This window comes from Sapajus apella, unplaced genomic scaffold (assembly GCF_009761245.1).
Source record: "Sapajus apella isolate SASKATOON/1434 unplaced genomic scaffold, GSC_monkey_1.0 scaffold46, whole genome shotgun sequence".
Classification (NCBI taxonomy): domain Eukaryota; kingdom Metazoa; phylum Chordata; class Mammalia; order Primates; family Cebidae; genus Sapajus; species Sapajus apella.
This window is the reverse complement of record NW_022436986.1, coordinates 12,551,602-12,566,214: the sequence shown is the minus strand read 5'-3', so window position 1 is coordinate 12,566,214 and position 14,613 is coordinate 12,551,602.

Below are 14,613 nucleotides of genomic sequence, written 5' to 3'. Positions count from 1 at the left end.
CAGTAACAATAGTCTATTAACACATATTTTGTATGTTATATGTATTATATTCTGTATTCTTACAATAAAGTAAGCTAGAGAAAAAATATTATTAAGAAAATCATAAGGAAGAGAAAATATATTTAACATTGATTAAGTGGAAATGGATCAACTTAAAGGTTTTCATCCTCCTTGTCTTCATGTTGAGTAGTCTGAGGAGGAGGAGGAAGAAGGGGAGGTGTTGGTATTGCTCTATCGGGGGTAGCAGAGTGAAAGAGGTGATGGTGGAAGGGGAGGGAGAAGAGGTAGGCATACTTAAGGTAACTTTATGGAAATACATCGTAATTTCTTCCTTTTTTTACTTTTTCATTTCTCTAAATATATTTCTATATGGTACTAATCCTCCTTCCATTGTTTTCTTTAGTTTAAGTCCCTGTATCATAGAAGGGTCCATGTTATAAGTCAAAAGCAGTCTTCAATAATCTAAGCCCTTCTCCCAGACTGTCTAATGTCAATTTGTTTCCTTGCACAGCTTCTTCTACATCTTTTCCTCTTCATCTGGCACTGGTTCAAAAGCACTTATCTCTATCAAGTCATCATGGCTTTTTTTTTTTTTTAATTATACTTTAAGTTCTGTGGTAATGTGCAGATCTTGCAGGATTATTACATAGGTATACACATGCCATGGTGGTTTGCTGCCTCCATCCCCCTGTCACCTACATTAGGTTTTTCTCCTAATATTATCCCTCCCCAATCTCCCTACCCCCTGCCATCCCTCCCCTAGCTCCCCCACCTCCCAAAAGACCCCAGTGTGTGATGTTTCCCTCCCTGTATCTATGTGTTCTCATGGTTCAGCACCCACTTATGAGTAAGAACATGTGGTGTTTGTTCTGTTCTTGTGTCAGTTTGCTGAGAACCATGGTTTCCAGATTCATCCATGTCCCTGCAAAGGACATGAACTAACCTTTTTCGTGGCTGTATAGTATTCCATGGTGTATATGTGCCATATTTTCTTTATCAAGTCTACCACTGATGGGCATTTGGGTTGGTTCCAAGTCTTTGCTATTGTAAACAGTGCCACAATGTACATATGTGTGCACGTGTCTTTATAATAGAATGATTTATAATTCTTTGGGTATATACCCAGTAATGGGATTGCTGGGTCAAATGGTATTTCTATTTCTAGATCCTTGAGGAATCGCCACACTGTCTTCCACAATGGTTCAAACTAATTTACACTCCCACCAACAGTGTAAAAGCATTCCTGTTTCTCCACATGCTCTGTGTGGCATCTGTTGTCTCCTGATTTTTTAATGATCACCATCTAACTGGCATGAGGTAGTATCTCTATGTGGTTTTGATTTGCGTTTCTCTAATGACCAGTAATGATACATAAATGTCTTCTTTGTAAAGTGTCTGTTCATATCCTTCACCCACTTGTGGGCTTTTTCTATAATGATGCATCTTCAATGGTGTAATTCTTCCAGACTTTCATGATGTTATTTCTATTGGGGTTATCTTCTATAGCATTGACAATTCTTTCCATAGAGTACTATTATATGCACCTTAAAAGTTCTAATGACCCCCTGATCTAGAGGCTGAACTAGAGACACAGTGTTAAGAGGCAAGTAGACCACTTTGACACCTTCATTGTTGAAGTCATGGGATGCTGGATGGCCAGAGAAACTGTCCAATATCAAAAGAACTTTAAAATTCAGTCCCTTACTGGCATAGACTTCATGACTTCATGGATCAAGTGTTAATGAAACTAGATCAGAAAATGGGTTCTTGTTGTCCAGGCCTTCTTATTGTGTAGCCAAACGCCTGGCAGCTGGAGTTTATCTTTTCCTTTCAAAGTTGAGGGTTAGCAGCTTTATAGATAAGGATAGTCCAGATCAAAAGCCCAACTGCTTTGCACAGAACAGTACAGTTAGCCTATCCCATCCTACCTTGAATCCTGGTGCTTACTTATCTTCCTTACTAATAAATGTCCTTTGTGGCATTTTTCCCCCAGACTAGGGCACTTTTATCTGCATTGAAAACCCGTTCAGGCAGATATATTTTCTTCTCAATAAAATCTGGGTACTAATCTGATGGCTTCTAATTGGTAGAAGCTGCTTCTCATTATCTTTATTTTATTTTATTATTTATTTATTTATTTGAGAGGGAATCTGGCTCTGTCATGAGGCTGGAGTGCAGTGGCAGGATCTCAGCTCACTGCAACTTCCACCTGCCAGATTCAAGCGTTTCTCCTTAGCCTCCTGAGTAGCTGGGACTACAGATGCACACCACCACACCCAGCGAATTTTTGTATTTTTAGTAGAGATGGGTTTTCACCAGGGTGGCCAGGCTAGTCTTGAACTCCTGACCTCGTGATCTGCCTGGCTCAGCCTCCCAAAGTGCTGGGATTACAAGTGTGAGCCACCGCACCTGGCCTATCTTGATATTTTTAAAGCCAACCCTTGACCAGGCACAGTGGCTCATGCCTTTAATCCCAGAACTATTGGAGGGCAATGTGGGTGGATCACAAATTCAGGAGTTCAAGACCAGGCAGGTCAACATGGTGAAACCCTGTCACTACTAAAAACACAAAAAATAAAAAATAAAAAAAATAAGCCGGGCATGGTGGCACACACCTGTAATCCCAGCTACTTAGGAGGCTGAGGCAGGAGAATCACTTGAACCTGGGTGGGGGAGGTTGCAGTGAGCTGAGATGGTGCCATTGCACTCCAGCCTGGGCAACAGAGTGAGACTCCATCTCAAAAGAAAAAAACAAAAAGAAGCCAACCCTCTTTCAAAAATTATCAAATCATCCTTTGTAGGCATTAAATTCTCCAGCTTTAGATCTTTCACCTTCCTTTTGCTTTAAATTGTCATATAATGACTTCACTTTTTCTTATATTGTATTAGAGTCTATAGTTATGCCTTTCTTATAGAAATTCTGCACCCACATAAAAACTGCATTTTCAATATAAAATAAAAAGGTATTTTGCAAAAGGTGCACGGTTTTCATTTTTTCTGGTATAACTGCAGTGACAGCTTCATGAATTTCCTTTTCTTTCTTTCCTTATAAACAGTGGTCCTTATTTATGTTGAAACAGTGGGCAGCCATAGCTGTAGACTTCAATCTATGGTGCATATTAAGCAATTCAACTTTTTCTTGTAATGTCATGATTTTTCTCTGCTTCTTGGGAGCATTTCTAGCGTCACTAGTGGCACTTCAGATGATCCCATGTTTTTATTCATGGTTGACAGTATTGCACTAAACATAGTAAAAAATATATGAAAACTGAGAGAGATCACTTTTTACTGTGATACACAAGTTACTGGAGAGACAAACTGTTCACACGGAGATAATTACAGTCACAAGGTGTTTTAAGTGGATACTCGCAGCACTAGAGACTACTGCAATAGCAACAGGAGGTGGCTATGAAATTGTTATAAAAATAACAACTTTGTGTTAATAAATGATAAAATAGACTAGCATCTACATGTATTTTGTGCATTCATGACACATCTAATTTTTCCTTAATTGTTAAAATATTTCTAAGCTACGTGGCTCACCTGAGTTTTTCAAATTGTTACAAATCTCCAAAACTTTTTCAATATTTGTTGAAAAAAATTCATGTATAAGTGAATCCATGAAGTTCAAACCTGTGTTATTCGAAGGTCAACTGTATATAATTTATTTTACCACTTATATTATTTATCAGTATCACTTTTCTTCAATGACATATCGGTGACAGGGAAATATGAATTAAAATATTCTAAAAAAATCAAATGATTCAGTTTATCTTTTTACAAACATCCTTTTATACAAACATGAATGCTATATTGTCTGAAATTATTGCTAGCTCTACTTTTCCCTTTTTTACATTTTCCTGCTACATCTTCAACTCTCAGTTATGTCAGTCTTATTTTGATACATTTTATTTATTTATTTATTTATTTATTATTATTATTATTTTTAGATGGAGTCTCACTCTGTCACCAGGCTAAAGTGCATTGGCATGATCTTAGCTCACTGCAACCTCCACCTCCTGGGTCAAGTGATTCTCCTGCCTCAGTCTCCCGAGTAGCTGGGATTACAGGTATGCACCACCACACCCTGGTAGTTTTTGTGTTTTAGTAGAGACGTGGTTTCACCGTGTTGGCCAGGGTGGTCTCGAGCTCCTGACCCCAAGTGATCCCTCTGCCTCGGCCTCCCAAAGTGCTAGAATTACTGAGCCACCATGTCTGGCCTTGTTTTGATACATTTTAAGTTGTCCCTTGAGTGCTGCAATATCTTGCTCAGTACTGTAGGTTCATTTTGCCCTGTCCTGGGAGTGTTTGACTTTGAGGCAGCTTAGCCTATGTGTGTGTTATGTCATAACTGAAATATTTACTCTTTCTTTAATCATGTACAATGCATTTGCACTTTGTTTTTTATTCTTCTTTGAGATTTATTTTATGTTTTGTATTTTCTAGTAATTTACTTGACAAATACTAATTGCCTCCAATGTGGCAGGTACTATGCTAGGCTTCTGGCACAAAAATAGGTATTAATCAAATAATTGCATTAATTATACCATGATTATTCACTCATAGATACTCCAAAAGTAAGGAATGTCTTAGTGCTGTTGACTTTACGTATGAGCAACAACATGGCTGGTTATAGAATTTGGTCCATAATCAGCATTCCTTGGAACTCTGGAAGATGTTTTCAGCGTCTTTTAGTATTTAGCACTATAGGGAATCTCAGGTTAACCTGATTGTTGTTTGTCTGTAAGTAACTTATTTTGTTGTTTTGTTTGCAATCTGGATGCTTGTAAAATTGGTTTTTTTTTTTTTTTTTTTTTTTTTTTTTGTCTAGTCAAATATTTCCAGGGAAGTTTTTGGGCGTGGCCATCTTTTTATTGATGTTGCCTTGATATAATAAAGAGAAGGCTAAAATTTGCATATGCAAATTTTAAGTGGGTGTTTTCACTAGATACCAAGTAGCTTTGGTGTCAGGAGCATTTGCTCTAGAGCCAGGCTGTCTGGGTTCAATTCCAGGTTTGCTCTTTACTAGATCTGTGACCTTGGACAAAATTTTTAAAAGAAAGCCAAAGTTAAAAGCATCACTTTCTTTCAGTTTTCTTATTTGTAAAATGGGGTTAACATAGTACCTTACCTCATAGGCAAGTTATGAAGGTCAAAAAAGTTAACACAGGCAAAGTGTCTGGAAGGAAGCTTAGCCCAGCCTGAGTGCCCTGAAAGTGTTTTCTAGGCCTTCTCTCTGTCTCTTTTTTTTCTTTCTCTCCCCTTTCTGGTTTTCTTTCAGTATCTGCTTTGGCTTTTACTGTAATTGTTCTGATTTCATGTCACTTGAGATTTGATCTCCAGTCTGTGTTCAGATCTCTGTTTTTCTCTTCCCAATTTCACATCCTTGTTCCTTTCCTCTGAGAACAGAAACGCTTCTCCATTCTCATCCCCATTTCATGATTTGCTTTACTGCAGTATCATTTCTGGTCCTTATTGCCTCCAAAACACATTCTTTCAATTTTGCTATTCACATTTTACTTTTTGTGGAATGTCACCTTGACGACCTTTTCTTCTCACTTTGTTAACTTGATTTGTAAACTTTGCCCTTTAAAATTTATTTATTTATCTCCCAAAATACAAGACTTTTGGGGATATGAAAAGGTTTCTATATTTTTTTCCTGCTTTCTGTACTTAATATTTTCAAACTCCTATTCCATGAATCTTCAGAATTGCTTTTTTCTCTTCTGCTGCTAAACTTTCAATAGGTCCTCTATTGTCAGTGGTGTTCTTTCTATTTGATTCAAGAGAAGGAAAGATCCAAACTCACTGGGTATTTACCAAGTGTCAGGGTGTGTGCATTTCCTGTGGCTTCATTCACTCTCCATTTCTTTTCAAGTCAAACTTCCTCCTAACAACTGCAGCCAAAGGTTAAATTAGGGTTGGCAGATTTAGCAAATAAAAATACAGGATGCCCAGTTAAATGTGAATTTCAGATAATTAATAATTCTTAAGTATCAATATGTCCTGGGTATTGTATGAGCTGCATTTATGCTAAAATAATTTTATAATAATCTAATATTTAGATTTAATTCAGCTGCCTGTGTTTTATCTGACAACCTTTTATCAGGCTGACAAGCATCAAACTCAGCCCTTTTCCTTTTATGCAGCAGGTTTCTATCTGGTACAAATCTTTTGAGAAGAGTCCCTTTCCTACTCTGCCCACTGGTTCTCTGCAAATGCTACAGTGCCCTGGATGCCCTGCTTTTCCTTCTTCCTCCCCGCTCTACAATGTTGAAACGGACTCTGTTTCTTAGGATGTTATGTGCCGTTGCCCTTCCTCCTACTGTCTCGTCTCCACCACCTTGGGAAAATTCCTGTCCTCTGAAGATCATGTTTCCAAAAGAATAGAGAAAAAGTCATAAATATTTGTTTAATGTTTACTATGTGTCAGGCACTGTGCTTGGGACTGTGCATCAATTAGCTCTTCTAATTTAATCTTCCTGGGTACTCTTTGTGGAAGGATGTACCATATGAATCCTGTTTTACAGGTGATTAAAAACAAGGCTTAGGGCTGGGCATGGGGCTCACGCCTGTAATCCCAGGGCTTTGGGAGGCCAAGGTGGGTGGATCACTGGTGACCAGCCTGACCAACATGGTGAAACCCCGTCTCTACTAAAACTTAAAAAAAATTAGCTGGGCGTGGTTGTGGGCACATGTAATCTCAGCTACTTGGGAGCCTGTGGTGAGAGAATCGCTTGAACCTGGGAAGTGGAGGCTGCAGTGAGCTGAGATCTCACCATGGCACTCCAGCCTGGGCAACAAGAGTGAAACTCCATCTAAAAAACAAAACAACAAAGCTTAGTAAAGTTAATTACTTGACTAAATGATAAGACAGTAACAAAGAGTTCTACTTGTCCCGGAGTACAAGATTTTCACTTTGACATGATCTTCTTGTCTATCATTTTCCCTCTTCTAATCCAAATCCAAAAGCTGCTGTATGAGTGAAAGTTCAACCAGAATCTAAAAGTATATTTCCTGTAATTTTAATTTTGTTTGTTGTGAGTTTTCATGCTGTATCTTCTTGGGGATTTTAGTAAAAATTTGGAACAGGCTAGGTCAAAACTCAACCAGTTTCCATTTTAATCTGGAATACAGAATTTCAATTTTTGATTATCCCATTTCTCAGACGGCAAGTTCTACTTTTTAAACTTTTTCAAAAAACCATTTTGAAGCAGAGGCATTATGAATATATCCAGTGTCACTACACAGGTTTCCCAATTCTTCAGCAAATCCACCTTGACATCAGTGTTTTCATTCCTGCTCCCAGTTAAGTCTGAGTTTGCTCTTTTCTTTGTTAACTCCCTTTACTTTTCGGGAAGTATAATGCTCTGTTTTTTTTAAAAATGGAGATTCTCAGAAAACATGAGAAATGTTGACATTTCCTACAATCCCCAGTTTTGGGCCAGCTTTGTACACCTTGCAGGAGAGCATCATCACCTCCTCCCTCAACTAGGTGGTTAGTGCTGTAGTTCTGTGGCACTATCTCATTAGTCTCACCTCGTTTCCATTTGATTTTATCTCCTTCAGGTTCTAAATCACCTTACAACTCAATACGGTCCAGACATACTCCACCAATTCATTTCCTCTCCTATTTTCTTCTATATTTCGCTTTCTTTTAAATACATTTAACTTTTGATTATCATTTTCCACCCTTGATACCCACCCAGTCAAGTTATACTGATACCTATAAAATTTGATTTGACACTGTTGTGCTTTCTACCTTCTATTTATTGATCCCTGTCCCACATGCATTGGCAGGTACACATGGTGGACTAGGAGACCTGTTTCTGATGTATTTTTGTCTGAGAGTTTCTGTGACACTTCACACCACATTGCTTCTTTCGCTTTAGACCTATTGTCCTTGATGACATCTGCTTTTATCTGGGATTTCCTTCCCTCTCCCTAAAAATCAGCTGCTCAGGCCAGGGACTCACTCCAAATGCATTCTTTCCAATCTTTGTGAAATTCCTCCAGGCCTGTAGGAATTCTTTTTTAACTGACTAGAGTGGTGAGTTTTTGTGAAACTTGAAAAACAAACTGCTGTATGATTTCCTTGGCTCTCCCAGGTTGAGGTCATATGTAAGGATCTCATATTACATGTGACCTTGATCTCACCCTGAAAACATTTACTATATGCCTTTTAGTTAGCCATTTATATAGCATTTTGCTTTGGGATTAAAAGGGAGACAGCTGCCTTATGGAACTGAAAATAAAGAGAAAAAAATGAAGACAAAACAATTTTAAAAAATACATTATAAGTGCATGTCTACTTCCATATTCATCCACAAAGCCAATTTTTCTATTTATTGACACTTTTCCATCTTGCCCACATAATGGTATGATATTCATATAATTACAATTAAATTTAGTAAATTTTTTTGTTTTCTTATATTTGCACAGCATTTTGCGATATCTTAAAATAAATATACCACTAGTCCAGTGAGTGGCTATGCCAGAATTTAAACATTCCCCTGCATATTGAACATTTATAGGAAGCTTAACTTTTTTTTGCATTTTATCCTGTTGAAGAAAATAGCTCTTTTTTCTTCAGATTGGTTTTTTGAGAAGCACTTCAGATGTGAAATTACATGGCCACTGATTTTTTTTTAAGTATTTCCCAAATTCCTTTCTGAAACTGTTGCATCATTTTATTCTGCCATCAACAATGAGAGAGTTACCATCTCAAGACTTGCCAGTGCCAGTTAAATATTATATTGTTTTGCTAATTTAATATGAGAAAGTGATACAGAATACATTTAAATTTAGCTATTCAATCTGATTTCTCCCCTCTCCAGAGTGTTGGAAGAATTCTCTGACATCAACTTGGTACCAGGACAGAATTTTAAAATGCCCCTACATGTAGTAAAGTAGACACTTGCACACAGAGCCAGTGAGAGTAGAAATTGGTTCAGTCATCCCAGAGGGCAATTTGTCAAGGTATATCAAATACTATAAAAATAACTGGTGCTTTTTGCTTTTTTGGGAATTACTTTTCTAGGAATCTAGACTAGTATGAAATGTACAATATTATTTATAATATTAAAATTTGAAGAACCTAAGTGTCCAACAAAAAGAGACTTATTAAATGAGTCACGGTACAGACATACCATAGACTACCAGAAAGCCCCACATCAAGATTAAGAATAATATTTTAACGACATGGTAAATGGAGAAGGGGAAAGAATAACAACATTCTAGGCACAATATAATCTCAATTGTGAAGACAGAATTTCAAAGAAAAAGCCTGGAAAGCAATACACCATAATTGTAATAATAGGTTGCTGCTGAATGATGAGCTGATAATTTCTTCCTTTTAACATTTTCTGAATTCTTCAAAATACCAATTTATTACATCAATAATCAGGAGAAATAAAAAAAGAAGAAGAAAAGAGAAGAAGCAGAAGCAGCCTTTGGTATCAAAATACCAATGTGCTCATGTGGAATTTGAGGCAAGTAACTTCTAAACTCAGACTAAATACATCACTTCCTCCCCATCCATCACCCTTTATTCCACTGTATTAATCATATGTAACTTCAGCTTCTCCACTTGACTTAAGCCTCTTTAGGAACCTGCTATCTTCCTCATTTGTAGATTTCATCTCCTATCAGGTGTCTAATATAGTCCCTCATATGAACATTCATTCATTCATTCAAGAAACAACTATTTAGCATATGGTGTCCCAGGCATTATGCTATAATCAGGAGAAACAAATATAAACCAGGTAGGATTTTTCTCCTGCAAGGAGCTTAAGTAAAACCTAAAGACAATACTGATAGCTTATGGTTCCAAGGAGATGGTAACAAAGAGCCATTCTTAGGTCAGCCACACCAGCCAAGTCACTAGCATGTCAGCTTCCATCTCCTAGCTCCACAGCTCTCTGGTATTAGAGGGCCCTCCTCAACATCCCTGATGACCCCATTCATGCCAGACTTACCCTTCCTGCTGCCAATGCCCTGGTACTGTTGCTGGAACCCTCTCTTCCCACAGACACAGCTTTGATCCTCACTTCTAGACTTAGCCTCTCCAACAAGCCAAGACTGTAGTGGCCTCACTAGATGCCATTCCTCTACTCTTAAGCCTCTTCTTGTTCATTTCTTTTTTTCCTACAAGTCCAGGAAAACCTGAAACCTAGAAACACATGGAGCTACTCACTCCTACCTCCAGGGTTGGAAATCTCATCTCTAACTCTGATCCTTCCACAAAAGTGGAGCATTTGGTCACAAAGTTTTTCCCCAACCAGTGTGAGAGCCCCTTTATTTCTTCCAACTCTTCTCTGTTGGAGCAGTTTCCCCCTGCTTGTCTCTTCTACTTTCATAACAGGCTCATTTGAGGAAAGGGATCCATTTCTAGCTCCGTGTGGTTGCATTTCAGGAAAGCCCATCCCTCATAGGAGCATGACCTCCAAGATAGGTGGTAGAAATGAGGAGGCTTAAGAGTAGAGGAAGAACATGGCAGGACTGACATCATGGAAAGAAAAATCCCCATGGTATGTTATTTCAATTAGCTTCTTCCCATCTCTGTTCCTTTTGATTTAATAGATAAATCCCAACAAATGTTGCTCTTCTATAAATACAGACTTTCAGTCACACCAACAGGAAAATTAAAATATATCATCTCATCTGTTTAGATTTTTGTTCTTTGCTTCCCCTTTCCCCTTTCTATTTCATGGACTCATAGATTTTTCTCAGTGGAAAAGAGCTTCAAGGCCATCCAATAAAATGTTTCATTCGATTATTGAATTCTTCTACAACATCTCACCAAGTAGCCCTCAACCTTTGCCTGCATACTTCCAGGAAGGAGGACCTCATTACCTAACTGAGCAACACCTTCCTAGAAATTAGAGTGTTTTTCATTCCAGTAGTAAGCACTGTTTCCCTGTTGCTTCCTTCCCTTTGTCCTAATTGAAGCTCTTAACAAATAAATCTTATTATTCATCCACATGGAAGCCCTTCCAATGTTTCCTCTCTGGTTAATGTTAAGAATCCTTTCTACTTTGAACTCTAATTCAAATATTATAGAAATAAAAATAAAATAAAATGCACATAATTGAATGTTTTAGCAATACTAGAAGATAACAGAAATAAATCATGAGATCAATGTATTCATTCATTCTAGTCATACAGTAAACATGTATCTACTGTTTTCATTGTTGCCAGCTTCACTCAAAGATCTGGAAAGATAAAAATGGTTTATTTATTGCACTCAAGAAGCTCATGGTCTAGTGTAGTGCTTAAGAGTAGGTATTCCAGTATCAGACAGTTTGTTGTGAATTCCTGGACTACTGCTTGAGGTCTGTGTAACTTTGGACCAGTAAGTAGTTCTGAATTTTATTATATGTGAAATAGATAATAATTGTACCTACTTCATACAGTGGTTTTGAGATAAATGACACAATTCCTGAAGAGTTTATTAAAGGATCAATAAATGTTGGCTATCACTGCTAAGAAGAGTGATGTGAGAAAGACCAGGTCAGCCCTGGTGGCTCACGCCTGTAATCCTAGCACTTTGGGAGGCCCAGGTGGGTGGATCATGAGGTCAGAAGATTGAGATCATTATGGCTAACATGGTGAAACCCCATCTCTACTAAAAATACAAAAAAAAAAAAAATAGCTGGGCATGGTGGCACATGCCTATAGTCCCAGCTACTTGGGAGGCTGAAGCAGGAGAATTGTTGAACCCAGGAGGCAGAGGTTGCAGTGAGCTGAGATCACACCACTGCACTCCAGCCTGGGTGACAGAGAGAGGCTTCATCTCAAAAAAAAAAAAAAAAAAGTAAACAAAAAAATGAATGAACTGTGATGGCAAAGTTAGGGGCACGTAACTAAGACCCAGTGAAGACCTGGAAGAGCAGGTGACTTTTAGCTGAGTCTGGAGAGATGGAGGAATTACATGAGTGAGGAAGTTAGAGAGGTACACTTTGGGCAGAGAGATCAGGCCATGCAAATGTATGGATCTATGGTAGCCCAAGATGTATTCAGAGAACCACAAACAATCCAGAATGGAGGGAGCACATGTGAATTGTCTCATCAGATGAGAACAAGGCATCTCAAGGGATCATAAAATTGAAAACTTTGTAAGCCAAGCTAGGACAATGGACTTTGTTTCATGAGTCATGGGGAACCCATAGGGATTTCAGGTGAAACCTTCAATCTGTAATTTATGGTCATTATGAAAAAAGGTGACTGAGGCCAGGTACAGTGGCTCACATCTGTAATCCCAGCAGTTTAGGAGGCTGACATGGTTGGATCACTTGAGGTCAGGAGTTTGAGACCAGCCAACATGGTGAAACCTTGTCTCTACTAAAAATACAAAAATTAGCCAGGTGTGTTGGCAGGTGCCTGCAATCCCAGCTACTCAGGAGACTGAGGCAGGAGAATCACTTGAACCTGGGAGGCAAAGGTTGCAGTGAGCCAAGACTGAGCCACCACACTCCAGCCTGGGCAACAGAACAAGACTCTGTCTCAAGAGAAAAAAGAAAGAAAAAAAAAAGTGTGAAGAGAGGCAAGCCTGGAGGATAATGGGTTCCTCAGTAGTGAGGTTAAGTTCATGCTTAGGGTGTCAATAACACAGGGGCCCGTGAGGTGCAGTCAGCTGCATGATTTACCCAGACTTTTGCAGGCAGGGAAATACAGAAGAAAGTTTTCTTAATATGAGCATATGTATAAGCTTTGGGATTTAAAGCTTGGCATTATTTTGATTTTAATTTATATATAGCAGCAAGGGTATTGTAGTGCCCAGAGCACTTAAGGGCCTTAATTCAGTTATGGGTTAAAGGAGAAAATTGCATATGAATAGATGAGAAATAATAAGGGTCAGAATTAAGGCAGTAGCACCGGAAACAAAGAGAAGGGGCAGAATTTAAGGAGACAACAGTCACTGTGGAATGTTTTTCCCAAAAATTGGAGAGCAGAGACTATATTTTTTCAACCTAAAGTCTCTTCCTGACAGTGACAGTGTGACGGCATAATTGCTCCCAATAAATTAATTCCCAATGCCATGAATATTTTTGAAATGTAACTTTATACTTTTCCAGAAAATAGTTGTCCAAAATATTATCTAAATCCTCATGTACTGAATTGTATTCATTTGCTCAACAAATATTACTAAGTTTTCCTATGAACTGGTAAGTATGTTGAGGATACAGGGTATACTCAACTATGAGGTCCTGAGTATACAGAAATAAATGAGATTTGTTCCTTGATCTTAAAAATTGTACAGCTTAGACAAGTGGATAGATATTAAAAACAAAAACAAAGGTCATCACTTATATACATTTTTGATAGCAGTTGCTTTCTTTCACAGCCAACTCATCAAAAAAATTGTTATACTTGGTATCTGGATATGATGCTGTCCAATTACCACCTGTCACAAACCCGGTGAACAGTCCTCAGCCAGTACTTTACTCAAAATCCCACCAGCATCAAATACTCCTTCCTTTTTGAAATTTTATCTTATCTTAGCCTCTGTAACATCACAATCTCCTTCTTTTCTCCTTTGCTTCTGGTTCTCAGTCTCCTTTGCTGACTTGTCTTCACATTAGGGTTCTTCTCATTTCCTACCCTACATTTCCCTAGGTGAGCTCATCCACTCTCATGACTTTGTACACTCTTTCCATATTTCAAGTTATTTAGACTTAAATTTTCAGCCCCAGTCTCTTGTGAACTACAGACCCAGATAACCAAATTATTACCCAATACCCTAACTGTGATGCCCCATGAGCATCTCAGCCATGACAAGGCCCAAACTTAATTCTTGAAATATGATTTTTCCTTTCCCAAATATTTTTCTCATTCATTTTTATTCCTCTAATTAAATGGCATCATTATCTACCATGTTGCTCAGGACAGAACCCTAGGTATCATCCCTGACATCTCCTCTGTGAACTCTGAATCCTCTCTCCACTACATTTTATTTCTTCTGGCCCCAACCTAGCCCAAGCCACAATTATCTCTCACCTAAATTACGAGGATATCTTTCAGACTTATCTCTCCAGAGTTACTACTGTTCCCTTCCGAATCATTTTCTACACAGTGACCGGATATTTCTCTCTCTCACACACACACACACACACACACACACACACAATTTAATCATGCTTCTCTTTGTTTAAAACCCATGAACAGTTTTTCTTGCACTAAGGAGCTGATGCAAATTCAACATGGCTTTCAATTGGGACATGATTAACCAACTCTGGTCCCTTTCTGTGACGCTCTTGTCTCCATATTTTAACCATGGAATTTTTCTTTCAGTTCCTCAAACATGTTTGCTATCACCTCATACTCCTTTGGTACTGTATCCATGTTCTTTCTACTTCTTGAACTACTACTTACTGTTTGCTAGTGAATGTCTATCATATCACTCTCCTAGATAGCATCTATTTCTTTGTTCATTTATTATCTCTTCCCTCCCACTAAAATGTAAGCTCCACACAAGTAGGGATGTTGACTCTTTACTCACTGTTTCATAATCAACACTTAGAAGAGCCTCTGGCACTGAGTATCAGTCAATGAATATTTATTTAATGATTAATTAGCTAATCATCAGACTGCTGACTTGGTTAGTATTATTAT